The 22,719-nt window shown below is 41.7% G+C and overlaps 1 non-coding gene across 1 annotated transcript; it reads left to right on the plus strand.

Annotated features, from left to right (window-relative positions):
• Positions 1–20,308: 20,308 nt before the first annotated feature.
• Positions 20,309–20,381, plus strand: TRNAV-AAC (transfer RNA valine (anticodon AAC)). Its single transcript has one exon. It is a non-coding gene; the product is annotated as a tRNA-Val (tRNA).
• The last annotated feature ends 2,338 nt before the right edge of the window (positions 20,382–22,719 follow it).

Consider the following 22,719-nt stretch of genomic DNA (forward strand, 5'->3'; position numbering starts at 1 on the left):
TGAGAGTGACGGAGGTGGGCAGGAGAAAAAGTACCAAGAAAGGGAGTGAGGGTTTTGGCCAGCCAAGAAGCAAGAGAATAAGAGACAGAACCTCTAGAGGATATGATAGGACGAAGAGGAATATCAGGTTTATGAGTTTTGGGAAGGCCATAGAAATAGGGAAGAGAGGGACAGATGACACGAAACCGTTGAACAAGGTCAAAGTCAGGAGGACAGAGGTCGGAGAGAGTCCTTAGTTTTTTGTTGAAAGTTCTCTTGATGCGATCAAGAGGGTTGGAAACGAGAGGAGTGTAGGTGCGTGAGTCAGAGAGCAAGACATCAGCTTTACGGAGGTAATCCTCGCGATCAAGGATAACTACCGAATTACCTTTGTCAGAAGATAGTATGACAATGTTAGTGTTAGATTTAAGAGAAGAAAGGGCAAGTTGGTAACGGCGTGGAAGGTGGTGATTCTTGGAAAACAGACTAACAAGAGCAGGAAGGAGAGCACCACGAAAAGTGGACAAGTCAGGAAGATTACGGAAGCGAGATTGACGAAAGGAATCAAAAGAGCTAATCAGGGAAATACCAGCGCGAGGAGTAGGCGAAGTGGCAAAGGAAAGACCAAAACCAAGAAGTTCAAGCTCATACTGAGAGAGTGAGACAGAAGACAGATTAGTAACACAGTCAGTGAGGGAGAATTTAGACCAAGGGCTAGCTGAGATGAGACGTTGAAGTTTATTTTGTAGTTTGGAAGAATGAATTTGCGCATTCAGGCGAGCAGTGTCAAAGGCAATGGTAGAGAGAAGGTTACAGAGATCCTGTGGTAGAGCCGCAAAGAGAGCACGTTGACGTTGACGGAGAGTAAAGAAGGCATCTTCAACCTGTGATTTAGTAGAAAGAATGAGCTGTTGAAGTAGGAGACGGGCATGATCAGGAAAGGGAGTGCCCAGTGGGTTGGTTTTCAGGAAGTGGGAGAAGGAAGGTGGCAGAACTTGTTCAGCAAGACAGTCACGTAGGAAGCGAAGCTGATTCTTACGACGCCGGGTAGCAATAAGAGCAGCCTTTCTACCACTACCACTACTACTACCTCTTCTTCTTCTACTACATCTACTGATGAAATTAGACACATGTGCGGCGTCTGGTTGTCTTTGTTGTGGACGTTTCGCCATCCAGTGGCTGGCTGGATGGCGAAACGTCTACGGTGAGGATGCCCGGGTGTTGTGCGTGTGTCATTTCATCCTGTCGGTATTATATACAATTCTTGTACTACTACTACTACTACTACTACTACTACTACTACTACCACTACTACTACCTCCACCTCTTCCTGCCTATATATAGCCGTCCTGCTCCTCCTCTGTTAGTGTGACTTTGTCAATGGTCCAAGTCGGACCGAAACGTCGTCGTAAGCTTCTGTCTTTTATGTGCGGGTTATTTGTGTATCGTTCCAGTCACGGTATTGTGCCTTTTTGTTATTTATGGACCCCGCAGTTAAGCGTCATATTCTCTCCAACTTTTTTAATGTTCTTCCCTCTTTTAAACCCCTCTTTCGATCTTATGAGGCTGCTCTTATTGCTACCCGGCGTCGTAAGAATCAGCTTCGCTTCCTACGTGACTGTCTTGCTGAACAAGTTCTGCCACCTTCCTTCTCCCACTTCCTGAAAACCAACCCACTGGGCACTCCCTTTCCTGATCATGCCCGTCTCCTACTTCAACAGCTCATTCTTTCTACTAAATCACAGGTTGAAGATGCCTTCTTTACTCTCCGTCAACGTCAACGTGCTCTCTTTGCGGCTCTACCACAGGATCTCTGTAACCTTCTCTCTACCATTGCCTTTGACACTGCTCGCCTGAATGCGCAAATTCATTCTTCCAAACTACAAAATAAACTTCAACGTCTCATCTCAGCTAGCCCTTGGTCTAAATTCTCCCTCACTGACTGTGTTACTAATCTGTCTTCTGTCTCACTCTCTCAGTATGAGCTTGAACTTCTTGGTTTTGGTCTTTCCTTTGCCACTTCGCCTACTCCTCGCGCTGGTATTTCCCTGATTAGCTCTTTTGATTCCTTTCGTCAATCTCGCTTCCGTAATCTTCCTGACTTGTCCACTTTTCGTGGTGCTCTCCTTCCTGCTCTTGTTAGTCTGTTCTCCAAGAATCACCACCTTCCACGCCGTTACCAACTTGCCCTTTCTTCTCTTAAATCTAACACTAACATTGTCATACTATCTTCTGACAAAGGTAATTCGGTAGTTATCCTTGATCGCGAGGATTACCTCCGTAAAGCTGATGTCTTGCTCTCTGACTCACGCACCTACACTCCTCTCGTTTCCAACCCTCTTGATCGCATCAAGAGAACTTTCAACAAAAAACTAAGGACTCTCTCCGACCTCTGTCCTCCTGACTTTGACCTTGTTCAACGGTTTCGTGTCATCTGTCCCTCTCTTCCCTATTTCTATGGCCTTCCCAAAACTCATAAACCTGATATTCCTCTTCGTCCTATCATATCCTCTAGAGGTTCTGTCTCTTATTCTCTTGCTTCTTGGCTGGCCAAAACCCTCACTCCCTTTCTTGGTACTTTTTCTCCTGCCCACCTCCGTCACTCTCAAGACTTCATTGAACGGGTTCGCTCTCTCCCAACCTGTAAGATGCTTAGTCTTGACGTTGAGTCCCTCTTCACCAATGTCCCTCTTGATGATGTCCTTGATTTCCTTAGAGAGAAGGCCCATGAAGGGTTTCTTCATCTCCCTATCCCCACTGATGTCTTTCTTGATCTGATCCGCCTCTGTGTGGACTCTAACTCCTTTTCCTTCCAAGGGAAATATTATTCCCAAACCTTCGGTGTCGCTATGGGCTCTCCTCTCTCTCCTGTCCTTGCTAATCTTTACATGGAATACTTCGAGACTGTTCTTCTTCCTACCCTCGATGTGCAACCTTCACTCTGGCTCCGCTATGTGGATGACATCTTTGCTCTGTGGCCTCATGACTCCAGTCTCTTCCAACCTTTTCTTGAAGCTCTTAACAATCTTGCCCCTTCCATTAAGTTTAAAGCTGAATGGGAATCTAATTCCTTACTTCCTTTCCTTGATGTCCATGTCCACCGCTCAGATACAGGTTTTTCCTTTTCCGTTTACCGTAAACCTATGCACAGTGGCATGTACATTCACTACTTTTCCTATCATGCTTCCCCTGTCAAGAAAAGTGTTCTTATCTCCCTCTTTCTCCGTGCCCTCCGCATCTGTGATCCTCAGTTCCTTCCAGCAGAAATTTCCACTCTTTATAATTCGTTCTCCCGTCTTGGCTACCCTTCCCATTTCATAGACTCTGCCCTCTCACGTGCTAAACGCAATTTCTTCTCTCCCAAACTCTCTACTCATGGGAACTCTTCTATCCTCTGCCTTCCCTACATTTCCGGTCTTTCTAATCTCAACAATTCTCTCCGTCCCTTAGACATCAAGCTTACCTTCCGCCAGACTAACACTCTTCGCACTAATCTCGTTCATACCTCTCCTCCCTCTACAGATGTTCCTGGTGTCTACTCTATTTCTTGCTCCTCCTGTCCTCTTCAATACTTTGGAGAAACTGGTCGATCTCTTTCTGACAGACTTAGGGAGCACAAAAATAGTGTTAGGCTTGCCGACACTAACAATGCTCTTTTCTGTCACGTCAGAGATCATAGCCATCCTATTGACTGGTCTTCTGCTAAAACTGTCTTCCCTACTTCCAACTCGAACAGTCGCCGTTTAGTTGAATCCTCTCTTATACACAACTTTCCTTGTATGAACCTTAGCCCTGGCTTCGTCTCTGTAGATGCCTTCCTCTCCCACTACATTGTAAAATGCTCCAAACTTCAGAACACCCGTGACTTAACCTGAATCCTCATTTTTTCTTCTTCTTCTTCTTTTTCTTTTTCTTCTTCCTCTTCCCCTTTCCTCTCTCCTTTTCTCCTCTGGGTTGTCTTTCTCTCTCCTGTCTCGTGTTTCTGTTCCTTCTTTATTTTATTTCACCACTTCCCCTTTCACGCACCTCGGTGCGCTTGCTCTCCCTCTGTGGGTTTCTAGCTCTCTTGCAGTGCTCCCCTTCCTTTGTATTTGACTGGCTCGTCTTCCTTATTTCCCACTTCTACCACTACCACTACTACTACCTCTTCTTCTTCTACTACATCTACTGATGAAATTAGACACATGTGCGGCGTCTGGTTGTCTTTGTTGTGGACGTTTCGCCATCCAGTGGCTGGCTGGATGGCGAAACGTCTACGGTGGGGATGCCCGGGTGTTGTGCATGTGTCATTTCATCCTGTCGGTATTATATACAATTCTTGTACTACTACTACTACTACTACTACTACTACTACTACTACTACTACTACTACCTCTTCTTCTGCCTATATATAGCCGTCCTGCTCCTCCTCTGTTAGTGTGACTTTGTCAATGGTCCAAGTCGGACCGAAACGTCGTCGTAAGCTTCTGTCTTTTATGTGCGGGTTATTTGTGTATCGTTCCAGTCACGGTATTGTGCCTTTTTGTTATTTATGGACCCCGCAGTTAAGCGTCATATTCTCTCCAACTTTTTTAATGTTCTTCCCTCTTTTAAACCCCTCTTTCGATCTTATGAGGCTGCTCTTATTGCTACCCGGCGTCGTAAGAATCAGCTTCGCTTCCTACGTGACTGTCTTGCTGAACAAGTTCTGCCACCTTCCTTCTCCCACTTCCTGAAAACCAACCCACTGGGCACTCCCTTTCCTGATCATGCCCGTCTCCTACTTCAACAGCTCATTCTTTCTACTAAATCACAGGTTGAAGATGCCTTCTTTACTCTCCGTCAACGTCAACGTGCTCTCTTTGCGGCTCTACCACAGGATCTCTGTAACCTTCTCTCTACCATTGCCTTTGACACTGCTCGCCTGAATGCGCAAATTCATTCTTCCAAACTACAAAATAAACTTCAACGTCTCATCTCAGCTAGCCCTTGGTCTAAATTCTCCCTCACTGACTGTGTTACTAATCTGTCTTCTGTCTCACTCTCTCAGTATGAGCTTGAACTTCTTGGTTTTGGTCTTTCCTTTGCCACTTCGCCTACTCCTCGCGCTGGTATTTCCCTGATTAGCTCTTTTGATTCCTTTCGTCAATCTCGCTTCCGTAATCTTCCTGACTTGTCCACTTTTCGTGGTGCTCTCCTTCCTGCTCTTGTTAGTCTGTTTTCCAAGAATCACCACCTTCCACGCCGTTACCAACTTGCCCTTTCTTCTCTTAAATCTAACACTAACATTGTCATACTATCTTCTGACAAAGGTAATTCGGTAGTTATCCTTGATCGCGAGGATTACCTCCGTAAAGCTGATGTCTTGCTCTCTGACTCACGCACCTACACTCCTCTCGTTTCCAACCCTCTTGATCGCATCAAGAGAACTTTCAACAAAAAACTAAGGACTCTCTCCGACCTCTGTCCTCCTGACTTTGACCTTGTTCAACGGTTTCGTGTCATCTGTCCCTCTCTTCCCTATTTCTATGGCCTTCCCAAAACTCATAAACCTGATATTCCTCTTCGTCCTATCATATCCTCTAGAGGTTCTGTCTCTTATTCTCTTGCTTCTTGGCTGGCCAAAACCCTCACTCCCTTTCTTGGTACTTTTTCTCCTGCCCACCTCCGTCACTCTCAAGACTTCATTGAACGGGTTCGCTCTCTCCCAACCTGTAAGATGCTTAGTCTTGACGTTGAGTCCCTCTTCACCAATGTCCCTCTTGATGATGTCCTTGATTTCCTTAGAGAGAAGGCCCATGAAGGGTTTCTTCATCTCCCTATCCCCACTGATGTCTTTCTTGATCTGATCCGCCTCTGTGTGGACTCTAACTCCTTTTCCTTCCAAGGGAAATATTATTCCCAAACCTTCGGTGTCGCTATGGGCTCTCCTCTCTCTCCTGTCCTTGCTAATCTTTACATGGAATACTTCGAGACTGTTCTTCTTCCTACCCTCGATGTGCAACCTTCACTCTGGCTCCGCTATGTGGATGACATCTTTGCTCTGTGGCCTCATGACTCCAGTCTCTTCCAACCTTTTCTTGAAGCTCTTAACAATCTTGCCCCTTCCATTAAGTTTAAAGCTGAATGGGAATCTAATTCCTTACTTCCTTTCCTTGATGTCCATGTCCACCGCTCAGATACAGGTTTTTCCTTTTCCGTTTACCGTAAACCTATGCACAGTGGCATGTACATTCACTACTTTTCCTATCATGCTTCCCCTGTCAAGAAAAGTGTTCTTATCTCCCTCTTTCTCCGTGCCCTCCGCATCTGTGATCCTCAGTTCCTTCCAGCAGAAATTTCCACTCTTTATAATTCGTTCTCCCGTCTTGGCTACCCTTCCCATTTCATAGACTCTGCCCTCTCACGTGCTAAACGCAATTTCTTCTCTCCCAAACTCTCTACTCATGGGAACTCTTCTATCCTCTGCCTTCCCTACATTTCCGGTCTTTCTAATCTCAACAATTCTCTCCGTCCCTTAGACATCAAGCTTACCTTCCGCCAGACTAACACTCTTCGCACTAATCTCGTTCATACCTCTCCTCCCTCTACAGATGTTCCTGGTGTCTACTCTATTTCTTGCTCCTCCTGTCCTCTTCAATACTTTGGAGAAACTGGTCGATCTCTTTCTGACAGACTTAGGGAGCACAAAAATAGTGTTAGGCTTGCCGACACTAACAATGCTCTTTTCTGTCACGTCAGAGATCATAGCCATCCTATTGACTGGTCTTCTGCTAAAACTGTCTTCCCTACTTCCAACTCGAACAGTCGCCGTTTAGTTGAATCCTCTCTTATACACAACTTTCCTTGTATGAACCTTAGCCCTGGCTTCGTCTCTGTAGATGCCTTCCTCTCCCACTACATTGTAAAATGCTCCAAACTTCAGAACACCCGTGACTTAACCTGAATCCTCATTTTTTCTTCTTCTTCTTCTTTTTCTTCTTCCTCTTCCCCTTTCCTCTCTCCTTTTCTCCTCTGGGTTGTCTTTCTCTCTCCTGTCTCGTGTTTCTGTTCCTTCTTTATTTTATTTCACCACTTCCCCTTTCACGCACCTCGGTGCGCTTGCTCTCCCTCTGTGGGTTTCTAGCTCTCTTGCAGTGCTCCCCTTCCTTTGTATTTGACTGGCTCGTCTTCCTTATTTCCCACTTCTACCACTACCACTACTACTACCTCTTCTTCTTCTACTACAACTACTGATGAAATTAGACACATGTGCGGCGTCTGGTTGTCTTTGTTGTGGACGTTTCGCCATCCAGTGGCTGGCTGGATGGCGAAACGTCTACGGTGGGGATGCCCGGGTGTTGTGCATGTGTCATTTCATCCTGTCGGTATTATATACAATTCTTGTACTACTACTACTACTACTACTACTACTACTACTACTACTCCACCTCTTCCTGCCTATATATAGCCGTCCTGCTCCTCCTCTGTTAGTGTGACTTTGTCAATGGTCCAAGTCGGACCGAAACGTCGTCGTAAGCTTCTGTCTTTTATGTGCGGGTTATTTGTGTATCGTTCCAGTCACGGTATTGTGCCTTTTTGTTATTTATGGACCCCGCAGTTAAGCGTCATATTCTCTCCAACTTTTTTAATGTTCTTCCCTCTTTTAAACCCCTCTTTCGATCTTATGAGGCTGCTCTTATTGCTACCCGGCGTCGTAAGAATCAGCTTCGCTTCCTACGTGACTGTCTTGCTGAACAAGTTCTGCCACCTTCCTTCTCCCACTTCCTGAAAACCAACCCACTGGGCACTCCCTTTCCTGATCATGCCCGTCTCCTACTTCAACAGCTCATTCTTTCTACTAAATCACAGGTTGAAGATGCCTTCTTTACTCTCCGTCAACGTCAACGTGCTCTCTTTGCGGCTCTACCACAGGATCTCTGTAACCTTCTCTCTACCATTGCCTTTGACACTGCTCGCCTGAATGCGCAAATTCATTCTTCCAAACTACAAAATAAACTTCAACGTCTCATCTCAGCTAGCCCTTGGTCTAAATTCTCCCTCACTGACTGTGTTACTAATCTGTCTTCTGTCTCACTCTCTCAGTATGAGCTTGAACTTCTTGGTTTTGGTCTTTCCTTTGCCACTTCGCCTACTCCTCGCGCTGGTATTTCCCTGATTAGCTCTTTTGATTCCTTTCGTCAATCTCGCTTCCGTAATCTTCCTGACTTGTCCACTTTTCGTGGTGCTCTCCTTCCTGCTCTTGTTAGTCTGTTTTCCAAGAATCACCACCTTCCACGCCGTTACCAACTTGCCCTTTCTTCTCTTAAATCTAACACTAACATTGTCATACTATCTTCTGACAAAGGTAATTCGGTAGTTATCCTTGATCGCGAGGATTACCTCCGTAAAGCTGATGTCTTGCTCTCTGACTCACGCACCTACACTCCTCTCGTTTCCAACCCTCTTGATCGCATCAAGAGAACTTTCAACAAAAAACTAAGGACTCTCTCCGACCTCTGTCCTCCTGACTTTGACCTTGTTCAACGGTTTCGTGTCATCTGTCCCTCTCTTCCCTATTTCTATGGCCTTCCCAAAACTCATAAACCTGATATTCCTCTTCGTCCTATCATATCCTCTAGAGGTTCTGTCTCTTATTCTCTTGCTTCTTGGCTGGCCAAAACCCTCACTCCCTTTCTTGGTACTTTTTCTCCTGCCCACCTCCGTCACTCTCAAGACTTCATTGAACGGGTTCGCTCTCTCCCAACCTGTAAGATGCTTAGTCTTGACGTTGAGTCCCTCTTCACCAATGTCCCTCTTGATGATGTCCTTGATTTCCTTAGAGAGAAGGCCCATGAAGGGTTTCTTCATCTCCCTATCCCCACTGATGTCTTTCTTGATCTGATCCGCCTCTGTGTGGACTCTAACTCCTTTTCCTTCCAAGGGAAATATTATTCCCAAACCTTCGGTGTCGCTATGGGCTCTCCTCTCTCTCCTGTCCTTGCTAATCTTTACATGGAATACTTCGAGACTGTTCTTCTTCCTACCCTCGATGTGCAACCTTCACTCTGGCTCCGCTATGTGGATGACATCTTTGCTCTGTGGCCTCATGACTCCAGTCTCTTCCAACCTTTTCTTGAAGCTCTTAACAATCTTGCCCCTTCCATTAAGTTTAAAGCTGAATGGGAATCTAATTCCTTACTTCCTTTCCTTGATGTCCATGTCCACCGCTCAGATACAGGTTTTTCCTTTTCCGTTTACCGTAAACCTATGCACAGTGGCATGTACATTCACTACTTTTCCTATCATGCTTCCCCTGTCAAGAAAAGTGTTCTTATCTCCCTCTTTCTCCGTGCCCTCCGCATCTGTGATCCTCAGTTCCTTCCAGCAGAAATTTCCACTCTTTATAATTCGTTCTCCCGTCTTGGCTACCCTTCCCATTTCATAGACTCTGCCCTCTCACGTGCTAAACGCAATTTCTTCTCTCCCAAACTCTCTACTCATGGGAACTCTTCTATCCTCTGCCTTCCCTACATTTCCGGTCTTTCTAATCTCAACAATTCTCTCCGTCCCTTAGACATCAAGCTTACCTTCCGCCAGACTAACACTCTTCGCACTAATCTCGTTCATACCTCTCCTCCCTCTACAGATGTTCCTGGTGTCTACTCTATTTCTTGCTCCTCCTGTCCTCTTCAATACTTTGGAGAAACTGGTCGATCTCTTTCTGACAGACTTAGGGAGCACAAAAATAGTGTTAGGCTTGCCGACACTAACAATGCTCTTTTCTGTCACGTCAGAGATCATAGCCATCCTATTGACTGGTCTTCTGCTAAAACTGTCTTCCCTACTTCCAACTCGAACAGTCGCCGTTTAGTTGAATCCTCTCTTATACACAACTTTCCTTGTATGAACCTTAGCCCTGGCTTCGTCTCTGTAGATGCCTTCCTCTCCCACTACATTGTAAAATGCTCCAAACTTCAGAACACCCGTGACTTAACCTGAATCCTCATTTTTTCTTCTTCTTCTTCTTTTTCTTCTTCCTCTTCCCCTTTCCTCTCTCCTTTTCTCCTCTGGGTTGTCTTTCTCTCTCCTGTCTCGTGTTTCTGTTCCTTCTTTATTTTATTTCACCACTTCCCCTTTCACGCACCTCGGTGCGCTTGCTCTCCCTCTGTGGGTTTCTAGCTCTCTTGCAGTGCTCCCCTTCCTTTGTATTTGACTGGCTCGTCTTCCTTATTTCCCACTTCTACCACTACCACTACTACTACCTCTTCTTCTTCTACTACAACTACTGATGAAATTAGACACATGTGCGGCGTCTGGTTGTCTTTGTTGTGGACGTTTCGCCATCCAGTGGCTGGCTGGATGGCGAAACGTCTACGGTGGGGATGCCCGGGTGTTGTGCATGTGTCATTTCATCCTGTCGGTATTATATACAATTCTTGTACTACTACTACTACTACTACTACTACTACTACTACTACCTCCACCTCTTCCTGCCTATATATAGCCGTCCTGCTCCTCCTCTGTTAGTGTGACTTTGTCAATGGTCCAAGTCGGACCGAAACGTCGTCGTAAGCTTCTGTCTTTTATGTGCGGGTTATTTGTGTATCGTTCCAGTCACGGTATTGTGCCTTTTTGTTATTTACCATTAACTAGCAACAACAATGGTCCAAGTCGGACCGAAACGTCGTCATAAGTGTCATTCTCCTATGTGCGAGTACTTCGACTTTTAATTCTTTGCGGCCAACTAAATTAAACCAGAGCGAGGTGCGCTATTTTTACACTAATTGCATTTGAATATTTTAGCGAATTCCTACAAAATAATATTTACTTAGGGATATATATATATATATATATATATATATATATATATATATATATATATATATATATATATATATATATATATATATATATATATATATATATATATTCTTTATATAAAGGTGCCCCACCTCTGGTGTAAATTGTGGGACCCACAGCCTCGGAGAAGTGGATAAAAAGGCTTCAAGGAAGAACATTTGGATTTCTTCCTGAAGCCGTTTGAATATTCCACTTCCCCTACCACCCCATCTTTTCAGATATTTTTTTGTTACCAATATATATATATATATATATATATATATATATATATATATATATATATATATATATATATATATATATATATATATATATATATATATATATATATATATATATATATATGTATATATATATATATATATGTCGTGCCGAATAGGCAGAACTTGCCATCTTGGCTTAAATAGCAACATTCATCTTGCCATATAGGACAAGCGAAAATTTGTGTATGCAATAATTTCGTCAAAATCATTCTGAACCTAACGAAAAATGTATATTGCACTGTGTTTGTTTAGTTATAAATTACTGTAAACAAATCTAAAATATATTTAGTTGGGTTAGGCTAAAATAAATTGTTCTTGTTATAATAAGGTTAGGTAAGTTTTCTAAGATTCTTTTTGGAGCAAAATTAAAATTTTTTACATTAACATTAATGAAAAAAATATGTCTTTGAACGTATAAGAGAAAATTTTAGAAAGGACTTAATTTTAAATGAGTTCTTGCTAATTGACCAGTTTTACATATTCGGCACGACATATATATATATATATATATATATATATATATATATATATATATATATATATATATATATATATATATATATATATATATATATATATACATTATATATATATATATATATATATATATATATATATATATATATATATATATATATATATATATATATATATATATATATATATATATATATATATATGTCGTGCCGAATAGGCAGAACTTGCGATCTTGGCTTAAATAGCAACGCTCATCTTGCCATATAGGACAAATGAAAATTTCTGTATGCAATAATTTCGCCAAAATCATTCTGAACCTAACGAAAAAAATATATTTCACTGTGTTTGTTTAGTATTAAATTACTGTAAACAAATCTAAAATATATTTAGTTGGGTTAGGCTAAAATAAATTGCGCTTGTTATAATAAGTTTAGGTATGTTTTCTAAGTTCCTTTTGGTGCAAAATTATAAATTTTCACATCAACATTAATGAAAAAAATATATCTTTAAACGTATAAGAGGAAATTTTAGAAAGGACTTAATTTTAAATGAGTTCTTGCTAATTGACCAGTTTTACATATTCGGCACGACATATACATTATATATATATATATATATATATATATATATATATATATATATATATATATATATATATATATACATTATATATATATATATATATATATATATATATATATATATATATATATATATATATATCTAGGTAGTAGGTTGGTAGACAGCAACCACCCAGGGAAGTACTACCGTCCTGCCAGATGACTGTGAAACAAAAACCTGTAACTGTTTTGCATGATGGTAGGATTGCTGGTTTCTTTTTCTGTCTCATAAACACGCTAAGAAAACAGGGATATCTTGCTACTCCTACTTACACTTTGGTCACACTTCACAGACACGCACATGCATATATATATATACATACATCTAGGTTTTTCTCCTTTTTCTAAATAGCTCTTGTTCTTTTTTATTTCTTCTATTGTCCATGGGGAAGTGGAAAAGAATCTTTCCTCCGTAAGCCATGCGTGTCGTATGAGGCGACTAAAATGCCGGGAGCAATGGGCTAGTAACCCCTTCTCCTGTATACAATTACTAAAAAAGAGAAGAAGAAAGACTTTATAAAACTGGGTTGCTTAAATGTGCGTGGATGTAGTGCGGATGACAAGAAACAGATGATTGCTGATGTTATGAATGAAAAGAAGTTGGATGTCCTGGCCCTAAGCGAAACAAAGCTGAAGGGGGTAGGAGAGTTTCAGTGGGGGGAAATAAATGGGATTAAATCTGGAGTATCTGAGAGAGTTAGAGCAAAGGAAGGGGTAGCAGTAATGTTAAATGATCAGTTATGGAAGGAGAAAAGAGAATATGAATGTGTAAATTCAAGAATTATGTGGATTAAAGTAAAGGTTGGATGCGAGAAGTGGGTCATAATAAGCGTGTATGCACCTGGAGAAGAGAGGAATGCAGAGGAGAGAGAGAGATTTTGGGAGATGTTAAGTGAATGTATAGGAGCCTTTGAACCAAGTGAGAGAGTAATTGTGGTAGGGGACTTGAATGCTAAAGTAGGAGAAACTTTTAGAGAGGGTGTGGTAGGTAAGTTTGGGGTGCCAGGTGTAAATGATAATGGGAGCCCTTTGATTGAACTTTGTATAGAAAGGGGTTTAGTTATAGGTAATACATATTTTAAGAAAAAGAGGATAAATAAGTATACACGATATGATGTAGGGCGAAATGACAGTAGTTTGTTGGATTATGTATTGGTAGATAAAAGACTGTTGAGTAGACTTCAGGATGTACATGTTTATAGAGGGGCCACAGATATATCAGATCACTTTCTAGTTGTAGCTACACTGAGAGTAAAAGGTAGATGGGATACAAGGAGAATAGAAGCATCAGGGAAGAGAGAGGTGAAGGTTTATAAACTAAAAGAGGAGGCAGTTAGGGTAAGATATAAACAGCTATTGGAGGATAGATGGGCTAATGAGAGCATAGGCAATGGGGTCGAAGAGGTATGGGGTAGGTTTAAAAATGTAGTGTTAGTGTGTTCAGCAGAAGTTTGTGGTTACAGGAAAGTGGGTGCAGGAGGGAAGAGGAGCGATTGGTGGAATGATGATGTAAAGAGAGTAGTAAGGGAGAAAAAGTTAGCATATGAGAAGTTTTTACAAAGTAGAAGTGATGCAAGGAGGGAAGAGTATATGGAGAAAAAGAGAGAAGTTAAGAGAGTGGTGAAGCAATGTAAAAAGAGAGCAAATGAGAGAGTGGGTGAGATGTTATCAACAAATTTTGTTGAAAATAAGAAAAAGTTTTGGAGTGAGATTAACAAGTTAAGAAAGCCTAGAGAACAAATGGATTTGTCAGTTAAAAATAGGAGAGGAGAGTTATTAAATGGAGAGGTAGAGGTATTGGGAAGATGGAAGGAATATTTTGAGGAATTGTTAAATGTTGATGAAGATAGGGAAGCTGTGATTTCGTGTATAGGGCAAGGAGGAATAACATCTTGTAGGAGTGAGGAAGAGCCAGTTGTGAGTGTGGGGGAAGTTCGTGAGGCAGTAGGTAAAATGAAAGGGGGTAAGGCAGCCGGGATTGATGGGATAAAGATAGAAATGTTAAAAGCAGGTGGGGATATAGTTTTGGAGTGGTTGGTGCAATTATTTAATAAATGTATGGAAGAGGGTAAGGTACCTAGGGATTGGCAGAGAGCATGCATAGTTCCTTTGTATAAAGGCAAAGGGGATAAAAGAGAGTGCAAAAATTATAGGGGGATAAGTCTGTTGAGTGTACCTGGTAAAGTGTATGGTAGAGTTATAATTGAAAGAATTAAGAGTAAGACGGAGAATAGGATAGCAGATGAACAAGGAGGCTTTAGGAAAGGTAGGGGGTGTGTGGACCAGGTGTTTACAGTGAAACATATAAGTGAACAGTATTTAGATAAGGCTAAAGAGGTCTTTGTGGCATTTATGGATTTGGAAAAGGCGTATGACAGGGTGGATAGGGGGGCAATGTGGCAGATGTTGCAAGTGTATGGTGTAGGAGGTAGGTTACTGAAAGCAGTGAAGAGTTTTTACGAGGATAGTGAGGCTCAAGTTAGAGTATGTAGGAAAGAGGGAAATTTTTTCCCAGTAAAAGTAGGCCTTAGACAAGGATGTGTGATGTCACCGTGGTTGTTTAATATATTTATAGATGGGGTTGTAAGAGAAGTAAATGCGAGGGTCTTGGCAAGAGGCGTGGAGTTAAAAGATAAAGAATCACACACAAAGTGGGAGTTGTCACAGCTGCTCTTTGCCGATGACACTGTGCTCTTGGGAGATTCTGAAGAGAAGTTGCAGAGATTGGTGGATGAATTTGGTAGGGTGTGCAAAAGAAGAAAATTAAAGGTGAATACAGGAAAGAGTAAGGTTATGAGGATAACAAAAAGATTAGGTGATGAAAGATTGAATATCAGATTGGAGGGAGAGAGTATGGAGGAGGTGAACGTATTCAGATATTTGGGAGTGGACGTGTCAGCGGATGGGTCTATGAAAGATGAGGTGAATCATAGAATTGATGAGGGAAAAAGAGTGAGTGGTGCACTTAGGAGTCTGTGGAGACAAAGAACTTTGTCCTTGGAGGCAAAGAGGGGAATGTATGAGAGTATAGTTTTACCAACGCTCTTATATGGGTGTGAAGCGTGGGTGATGAATGTTGCAGCGAGGAGAAGGCTGGAGGCAGTGGAGATGTCATGTCTGAGGGCAATGTGTGGTGTGAATATAATGCAGAGAATTCGTAGTTTGGAAGTTAGGAGGAGGTGCGGGATTACCAAAACTGTTGTCCAGAGGGCTGAGGAAGGGTTGTTGAGGTGGTTCGGACATGTAGAGAGAATGGAGCGAAACAGAATGACTTCAAGAGTGTATCAGTCTGTAGTGGAAGGAAGGCGGGGTAGGGGTCGGCCTAGGAAGGGTTGGAGGGAGGGGGTAAAGGAGGTTTTGTGTGCGAGGGGCTTGGACTTCCAGCAGGCATGCGTGAGCGTGTTTGATAGGAGTGAATGGAGACAAATGGTTTTTAATACTTGACGTGCTGTTGGAGTGTGAGCAAAGTAACATTTATGAAGGGATTCAGGGAAACCGGCAGGCCGGACTTGAGTCCTGGAGATGGGAAGTACAGTGCCTGCACTCTGAAGGAGGGGTGTTAATGTTGCAGTTTAAAAACTGTAGTGTAAAGCACCCTTCTGGCAAGACAGTGATGGAGTGAATGATGGTGAAAGTTTTTCTTTTTCGGGCCACCCTGCCTTGGTGGGAATCGGCCGGTGTGATAATAAAAAATATATATATATATATATATATATATATATATATATATATATATATATATATATACATATGTATATATATTTATATATATATATATATATATTTATATATATATATATATACACACACACACACACACACCGAGAAGTGTATTTTCTCAGCGTATATATGTGGCCTGGTGGCTAAAGCTCGCGCTTCACACACGGAGGGCCCGGGTTCGATTCCCGGCGGGTGGAAACATTTCGACACGTTTCCTTACACCTGTTGTCCTGTTCACCTAGCAGCAAATAGGTACCTGGGTGTTAGTCGACTGGTGTGGGTCGCATCCTGGGGGACAAGATTAAGGACCCCAATGGAAATAAGTTAGACAGTCCTCGATGACGCACTGACTTTCTTGGGTTATCCTGGGTGGCTAACCCTCCGGGGTTAAAAATCCGAACGAAATCTTATCTTACTTTAGTTCCTGTTTTAGGGATTCTAGTGCATGTTTATTCAGGTATAGGTGCAAATATATACAGTTACATAAATTATCATATATAGTAGCATATGTGTACAGAAGCTTTAAGCCCCTTTAACCAATTAACCATTACATAGAGGATTATAAATTTGTATAATAACTCTGTGGGTACATAGAGCTTTTCTATATAAATTAGAGATAATACATCTATATACATTAGAGATAAATCTAAGCAGTGCGACGCATTTCCATTGACAGATCTATTTATACTACTACTACTACTACTACTAATAATAATATTAATAATATTTTGAAAGGTGTTGGGAGCAGTACATATATACAAGGTATGCAGACCTAGCTGACATCAATAACATACTACAGTATAGAATTATATGTTTTTTTTTATTATTAACACATCGGCCGTTTCCCACCAAGGCAGAGTGGCCCGAAAAAGAAAAACTTTCATCATCATTCACTCCATCACTGTCTTGCCAGAGGGGTACCTAACACCCCTTCTTTAGAGTGCAGAGTTATATGATATTATTATTATTATTATTATTATTATTATTATTATTATTATTATTATTATTATATTGTTATACAGAGCATTTCGGGTAAATTAGGTTAATGTTGTCTCCAGGACCCAGGATGCAACCCACACCAGTCGACTAACACCCAGATACCCATTTGCTGTTAGGTGAACAGGGACAGCAGGTGTTTTAAGGTCCCTTCACGGCTGCCACCCACAGCAAATGCTTAACTCCTAGGTACCTATTTACTGCTAGGTAACAGGAACTGCAGAGTTATTAAGGGACTTGTTCATATATCTCACTCCACCCAGGATTCGACCCGGGTCCTCTCGACTGGACACTGATCATATGCTACCTATTCTTCATGACTGATGCAAAGTTCATTACTGAGTTTCAAGAGTAGGTATGAAACAAATCAAGAGACCAGAAGTCAATGATATTTTATGTATTCTACGATAACCAGCCACTGCGTGTTCTCATAAATTTTTAATAAACATTTAAATATTTTTTTTACTGTAGATTTTTATATGCGAGTGAAATTACCTGGAATGATATAAAAAAAACGGGAGTCTAGTTAACGGGAGTCAAGTTAACGGGAGTCTATTTAATGGGAGTCTAGTTAACGGGAGTCAAGTTAACGGGAGTCTAGTTAACGGGAGTCTAGTTAACGGGAGTCAAGTTAACGGGAGTCTACTTACCAGGAGTCTAGTTACCGGGAGTCTAGTTACCAGGAGTCTAGTTACCAGGAGTCTAGTAATCAGGAGTCTAGTTACCAGGAGCCTAGTTACCAGGAGTCTAGTAACCACGAGTCTAGTTACCCGGAATCAAGTTACCGGGAATCAAATTACGGAGTGGAGCTACTAGTCACCATGCAATGAATGGTGGTGACAGAAATCATGAAACAGTTTGCAGGAATCACTATAACGAGTTATTTAGAGTCCCACATACGACCTACGTCAGGTGTATAGTGTAGCACAAGTATGGAACTCACACCTGACATAACTTGTTGAAAAACTTGAGAAAGTGTAGTGTAAGTTTATTTAGACACAAGTACATTTAGAGAGTTATCTTACCTAGTAACATATGGGTAAATTACCTAAGATAGTCTAGACAAGTCAGACGAAGTGATTTATTTCCATTGGGGACTTTGTAATATCTTACTGTTGTTATGATTCTCAAAACTAAAAGTTAAGGAGAATGTGGAAATTTATTCGGTCCTATAAAGTTCCACAGGACAGATACGTCGTACGAAGATCCCAACATGCCACGGATGGAACGGCTGAGTTGGGTGGCCCTTACGTCCACCCAAAACACACATACACCCGGGTTGGCGGAGGTGGTTGGAAGGTACATCTTAATTGATAGATTTACCCTTCAAGGAAGAGGTAGGTAGTTTATGCTGTTAGTGAACTAATATTAGGACTATTGAGGCAACCGTAGATAATAATAATGTAGACCTAAGACCTTAACGTAGGTAGTAATTGGCCGGTAATATAGAAGACCCTAGGTTATGTTAGCTAGGGAGAACTGGCAGCCCAAGTTTGAACATCGAAGCATGGGGTTTTGAGACCGCAGTGCCTGCTTCTTTGTCGAAACTCCGAACGAGGCACACCGTCGGGAACATCAGGGCGGTGCCCCACGTGTCTACATAAATTAGACACATGTGCAACTCTTGGGCATCTTTATTGAGGAAACGTTTCGCCACACATTGGCTTCATCAGTCCATACATAGGAGAAACTTGAAGAACAGGAGGAGAATGAGGTAATCAGTCCCTCAACCTTGAGTCGATGTGGTCTGTCCATCAATCTTGAATCAATCGGTTCTTTGAACCATTTATCTACAATCCTGTCAGACACTGCAACTTTTTAGGATCTTAATACTTGGGAATTCTTCGCTTGCCTAACCCTTGGGCACGACCTACTTCCACAATGAACAAATGTGACACCACCTACGACTGCTGCACCTCTCCTGCCATACGGTTTATAAGCTGCTTCTCCGCTCATATGCAGTATTCTATTCAAGATTGATGGACAGACCACATCAACTCAAGGTTGAGGGACTGATTACCTCATTCTCCTCCTGTTCTTCAAGTTTCTATGTATGGACTGATGAAGCCACTGTGTGGCGAAACGTTCCCTCAATAAAGATGCCCAAGAGTTGCACATGTGTCTAATTTAACAACATGTCGGTTCTTTGAACCATTTATCTACAAACGTGTCTACATACTAGGCCCTGGGGAAATCGGGTGGAGGCACCTCGAAGTACTGTAGATGACCTCCTCCGTCAGGCCCATACAGTAAGACAAGACCTCCCTTTCTTTCTCAGTATTCTGGCCAGTTTCTGAGGGAAATTGCGAGTGAGTTGAACTGTGGGTCTTTGTGCAGCTGGACGGCCAATGACCAGTATGTACCGTACCGGCGTCTCCTCGTTGTTAAGCTTAGAAGCTAGTGTCACTTCCTGCATAGTTGTACCAGGGGATACACACCCCCTTGGAAACAGGAATTTCTGAGGTGCAGGCAGGTCACTAATACCGACTGAATATTGCAGGAATTAAGGCTCCCGGTTGCAAGTGGTTCTGAGGGAAGTCCAGAGGGGCTAAAGCTTAGGGAGATTGAAGACCGGGATATATTCTCCAACACCAAGTAAGTTAGTTCTTTATTCGTGCATGCAGGCGAGATTTCTTGCAACCTCAGTCATTTATGGAAATCTGTCCTATAAGACACTTGTGAGGCTGAGGTACCAACCTCAGGGCTCGGTGTCAACAGATCTTGCTAGGGCAGACAACTCACATGGAGGCAGTCCAGACAAATGAACTATACTTATCTACAATAGAGGATAGAAGAACAATGGGAGATATGATAACGACATAGGAAATATCAGTGGACTTGACAGGGCGACAGGGATAGTCTGTTCGAGATGCGGGGAACAGGAACGCGAAGGTACAATTGGGAATTAAAGGTACAATTGAGTCACTGGGACGTCAGGAAGTATTTTTTTAGCCTGAGGGTGGTCAGGAAGTGGCATGACCTCGTGAAGTAATGGAGACAGGCTCCATGCATAGTTTTACGAATAGGAATGACAGGGATCATGAGGATAAGTGAGAGTAAATCAAGCAAATAGAAGGGCCAAGAGCTGAAATTCACCCCTGCAACCACAAACAAATAATCACACACGAGCATTTTCAAGACACCAGGTGTTGTGCAAAATCAGCACAACAATGCCTCGAGGTGCTCATGGTGTAGTGGTTATCACATCTGTCTAACACACAGAAGGTCCCTGGTGAGCACAGTATGTTTTCTTTCAAAACTCCGAGGTGATGGCAAGTGTGATAGACAGCTCGTGTATTATTAGTTTTCACAAATGTTTGCGTGTGTTTATAATAAGCTGAATGCAAATGAATAAAATCATTAAGCTGGCTCGCAACAATATCATGGCAGACTTGTTTTAACACAATATCTGCTCCCAGACACACTAAGCAAGTGCTCATAGTGTAGTGGTTATCACATCTGTCTAACACACAGAAGGTCCCAGGTTCGAGCCCTGGTGAGCACAATGTTTTATTGGTCCATTAAGAGCGAGGGGAAGTGATGCACACCAAGTTTATCTGACTGCTTTAATGCTTTTTTTTTGTACATTTATAATACTTTGTGGGAAATATTTTGTGTATATTTAAAAGATAGCTAGTCCTCGAAAGTATGGACAGGGAGGGTGGAGGGGAGGGATATTGTTTACGTTGTTACCCTTCAGGTATACCCCCCAAGAAACGTAGGGAGTATACTTGGAATATACCTGAAACACCTTCCAGGTATACCTGGAGTTTACCTGGAGGGTGTTTTGGGGGTCAGCGCCCCCGAGACCCGAGGTGGCTCAGGGCTTGATAAACCAGGGAACATGACCTCCCTATCTAATCTATTGACTTATTGTCTATAAAAATACATTCCTGTATAGAAGGTCCTCTAGACTGAAGTAACTATTGGCACAGGACAAAATGAACTGTATATGACTTCTTCACAAACATACATACACACACACACACACAGACACACACACACATACACACACATACACACACAAACACAGGGGCAGTGGTCCTTCAATTCAAACAAGAAGGATCACGCTTATTTTTACAAATACTGTAGTATAAAGTTTTCTCAGAGTAGCGCAGTGCTGGTCTGTCACCTCCTCAGTCTCTCTCAGAGAGAGATAGAGAGACTGCGGAAGGTGACAGATTCGCACTGCGCTGCTCTAAGAAAATTTCGCCTCACCCCTTCTGTTGCCGCCTTGCAACATTGCATAGCTCCTGATGATGCAATGAGAAGTGTGAAAGTACTTGAGCTAAAGATTTCCAGCCCCCCCGTAGCTTGTCTTGTATAATTAAGATCGCCTGTCTGCGATTGTTTATATACATACATACATTATATATATATATATATATATATATATATATATATATATATATATATATATATATATATATATATATATATATATATATATATATATAATGAGGTATCCTTCCCTGGTGTAATAAATCACCTTCCATGAAATTGCACACAATATTTTAGATAAACGCGCTAATGGGAAAGTGCTGCTAATATTAATGCTCCTATTTGCATAATGAAGGTTATTACCATAATTGAATACAATCTTCACAAAACTCCACATTAGATGGGCTGATTACACCTTCTCTACAATTCCATTTATATTCCAACACTTGTTTATTACTTTTAAATGGAGTGTAAATTCTCACTAACCCGTAATATATAAATACACACACACACACACACACACACATATATATATATATATATATATATATATATATATATATATATATATATATATATGTGTGTGTATGTGTGTGTGTATGTGTGTGTGTGTGTGTGTGTGTGTGTGTGTGTGTGTGTGTGTGTGTGTGTGTGTGTGTGTGTGTGTGTGTGCATGTGTGTGTAATTATGAGCTAATCTCAAGGTCATTTATACTAATGAATGCAGTATATGTATATTCTGAGGAATGCATTTCTCTCAGCATTTGCACGGTGAGAGTTTCACTTTAATCCTATTTTAGGGATTAAAGGCTTCATGTTAGTGGAGAAAGGATTACTTGGAGCCTTTTAATGACTTTAGCATGCTCGATTGGCTTTAAAACCCCCATTAACCAACCATCCAACATTTTCATAGGATATGTGCACCGAGAGGTGTATGTGTCACACATTATATACACTGTGGCATGCAAAGAGTATGTAACCTTTATTCTGCGCATGTACACACCCTCATTAAAAGGCTACTTCCCCAACCGGTGAACCAGATGCTAAGGGTCGGACAATGGGGCCCCCATCGTCCGATCAGTATCTAGGTTCAGCCAATGAGAAGGTGGATCTGGCAATTGTGGAGGTGATGTGGTTACCATTCACGTTTCCACCCTTGTGATATCCATTCCAGAGCTGGTTGAAGCACGGTCTGCTTTCTAGTGGCATCAATTCTGCCTTGATTGCCATGACGTGCACTAATACCTATTGCTGTACATAATGTATATAGTGTACATACTGCTGTTTATACTTGGTGAAGGATAATATAAATCAAAGGTTTCTGATGTGTTTATTCCGATGTATTTCTGATGTGTTTACACCCAGGACAACAGGCCTTTTTTTTTGTTCCTGGGTTGTAATATACAGTAAACTGAAGGTACTTCTACACGCTGAAGAACTGTACACATGCTGCTAGTACTACACATTATAAAACGTTACACAAGTAAGATGCTGCTAGTACAACACACTATAGTACGGTACACAAGTAAGATGCTACTAGTACTACACACTATAGTACAGTACACGTAAGATGCTGCTAGTACTACATACTATAGAATGGTACACAAGATGAAGCTAGTACTA

Source organism: Cherax quadricarinatus, chromosome 27, assembly GCF_038502225.1.
Source record: "Cherax quadricarinatus isolate ZL_2023a chromosome 27, ASM3850222v1, whole genome shotgun sequence".
Lineage (NCBI taxonomy): Eukaryota > Metazoa > Arthropoda > Malacostraca > Decapoda > Parastacidae > Cherax > Cherax quadricarinatus.